Source organism: Oryzias melastigma, linkage group LG7 (assembly GCF_002922805.2).
Source record: "Oryzias melastigma strain HK-1 linkage group LG7, ASM292280v2, whole genome shotgun sequence".
NCBI classification, from domain to species: domain Eukaryota; kingdom Metazoa; phylum Chordata; class Actinopteri; order Beloniformes; family Adrianichthyidae; genus Oryzias; species Oryzias melastigma.
This window is the reverse complement of record NC_050518.1, coordinates 12,205,302-12,208,480: the sequence shown is the minus strand read 5'-3', so window position 1 is coordinate 12,208,480 and position 3,179 is coordinate 12,205,302.

Genomic DNA, 3,179 nt, shown 5'->3' with positions numbered 1-3,179 from the left:
CATTAATCTTTCATCAAAGATTCATCAAGGTACTGGAAACTTTCCTCCATATTGGCATGAGCATCACACAGTTGCTTCATATTTGTCGGTTGCATATTTATGCTGTCTTACCACATCTTAGAGAAGCCAAGAAAATATCGCCCATACCATTATACTACCACCACCAGCTTGAACCATTGATAGAGGACAGGAAGGATCCAAGCTTTCATGTTGTTGACACTAAATTCTGACCCTACCATCCAGATGTTGCAGCAGAAATAGAGATTCATCAACCCAGGCAGCGTTTTCCAATCTTTTATTGTCCAATTTTGGTGAGTCTGTGTGAATTGTAGCCTCAGTTTCCTGTTCTCAGCTGACAGGAATGCCACCCGGTGTGGTCTTCCACTGCTGTAGCCCGTCTGCCTCAAGGTTCGTTCATTTTTTTTTTTTTTAAACAACTGGAGATATAAAAAAAATCTCAGTCCCATCAGATTTTCCACATTCATTTTTTTTAAACATGCTAATCGATCGTGTGATACATAGAAGAAATATGAAGTTTGACAGATATTTTTGTCAGCCTGAGGTAATAACCACAGGGCAAGAGCTGGAAACGAAGGAAGAGAAGTGCAAAAAGACTGATATGCGGAGTTAAAAGTTAAGAAAATCAATGAAAGCAGGAAAGTAAGTGATTAAGTAAGTGAAATAAGTAGAGACAGGAGCATGAGATTCTCTGGGTGAGCAGAGAGACGGATGACAAATCTGGAAATAGGGACTAAGGAATGGGTGGGGGCAGAAAAATTGAGGGAAAGAAAATAAAAAGGATGAGAGAATAACAGATAAAAGAGCATTGAAAGAGTTGACAGCCTACCACCCTAGAGTCACATCACACAATTTACTACGTTCTGGCCCATAATGTTTTATAGCATGAGCACTGATAGCACAGTAGTCAGTAGCGATCTCATTTCACAACCCATATCCTTCAGTAATGTGAACACAAAGGGAGAGGCAGAGCCATTAGCAGTGTCCAGAGCTCATCTACTTCCACAAATGCATAATTGGCTTCCACGGAAGGAAGAAGGAACGGATAAACAGCAAGAAATCATATTAACTCCTGTGAATCTTAATTGAAATCCGTTACCAATCAACAGATATTATAAAGGGCTAAGGAGAGATGGGGAATTACTCAACCCTACTTTCTTGCACGAGGCTTCTATAAATGAACGTAAAGACAGGTTTGGAGTAGAATTGAATGATAATTAAACTGTGCAACTAAAAGAAATTCTCGTTTATTTATTTCCAAATTTCAATTAAAATTGTCAATTATATTTTACTTTTTTACTATAAAAAAATTAAATCACTTTTTGGAATGCACTGCTGCAAGACATATTGTTAGTGTGAATCAGTGTTCTGCTGGGAATGTTAGTGTTTGTTGAAAAGACAATAAAAAAATAGAAACAAATTTGAGATTATTAAGATTAAAACATTGACCCAAGCTTGCTTTGAATGAATTTAGACATGATTTGCTGCTAACTTGTGCAGGGTGTGACCTGCCTTCGGTTAGGATAGGCTCCAGCAACCCAAAAGGGGTAAAGCAAGTTTGGAAAATGAATCACATTTCATTGATCTACATCAGGGGTGTCAAACTTAATTGCACAGGGGGCCAAAATCCAAAACACACCTTAGGTCGCGGGCCGAACAGGATAAACATTTATTGAGCACACTAAAAATATTTTTTTTATTTAAAAATGTAACTTTTTAGCATTTCTATGAATAAAAACAGGCAGGAATATTATTCCAGAATAGATTAATTTAAACCTTAAATAACTTTCAATATTTTACTCTCAATAAAAATATGTTTTGTTAAAATTATTATATTCCAGTTAGAAATATGTGCAGCCTGTTTAGCCTGCCAGCCTAGATTTTTATTGACCTAAATATTACAGGTATTTTTTAAATATCTGAGTTACTCAATATATAATCACAAAAATTTTTTTAAAAGTGTTTATTTTCAATAATTCATTTAAATATAAATTAAAGAAAAGGAAGTTAGTGGTAGGGTCCCACTTTAAATAATGTTAATATAAATTTCAACACTGAAAAATTAAAACTATATTTATTATAAGCCTATAAAGGGCAAATACATTTTTGTAGTTTCCTTCATTTATTTTCTTCAATAATAACTCAAAGAATGAAGTGTAAAGATTACTCCAACAGTCCTTAACCACTAGGTGGTGTGCTTGTCTCTTCACACTGAGTGTAGATAGGTGGCGTGGGGACAGAGTGACAGTGTTTAAGTATAGCCTGCTGTGTGTGCAACTCAGATTATGCAACAAATTAAATAAAAAAACACACAATCTCGCCCGGATTTGTGGGTTTCAAGTGGGATATTGTCAGATAATACACTGCTGTGCCCATGAATGGAGAGCATAGAGAGCAGCTGAGCAGCGCTTTGTGACAAGCAAACAATGTTGTGCAGCTTGAAACTCCGTCTTCACAAAGAAGCTCATCCAGCCTGCAAATTCACAGGGAGAGAAGAAAATAAAACTCAGCCCTCCAAATCATTATCCCGCATTCATTCATATTTCAAAGTCTCGCTGCCAGCCATGCTGACAAAAGACAGTTGAAAGAAGAGAGTAAATAGTGAACAAATGTGTGCATCTGCAGATTCTAAGCTTTACAAACAGCAGAAGAGGCGTGATTGCAGGGCTGCTGTTGGATGTCAGAGTACAAGCGCGCCTCAGAACAATATTTTTGTCAAAGATTTGCATAAACTTTATTATTTACAACCCAGTTTGTCTCGCTGAGAATCTGTAATCATGTAGCATTTTTAAGTGTGAAGGTTTTTCTCCATTGAAATTAACAAATCTCTTCATTTTCTGACTTAATACAGACTCGTTTGTGTCAGATAAAAAAGATTTTTTTCATGGTGCTCAACAGCAGGCCAGGGACTTATGCTGTGTGATAATACATACACATATTTTTTATACATTTTATTCAAAAGTCAAATAATCTATTTTTTTCATATCAATTCTTGAAAAAGAATAAATCCCCCTGCACCAAAAGTGCCCCTTGCGTACCAGAGCGTAAATAAAGCATTTATTATTAAATGTGTGAATTTTGATGCTTTGCAGTAGTATGATGAAAAACAAATATTTCCCTCTACTATCGTTTTTTTTTCTTTGTTTTCTCCTCCTCTAGAG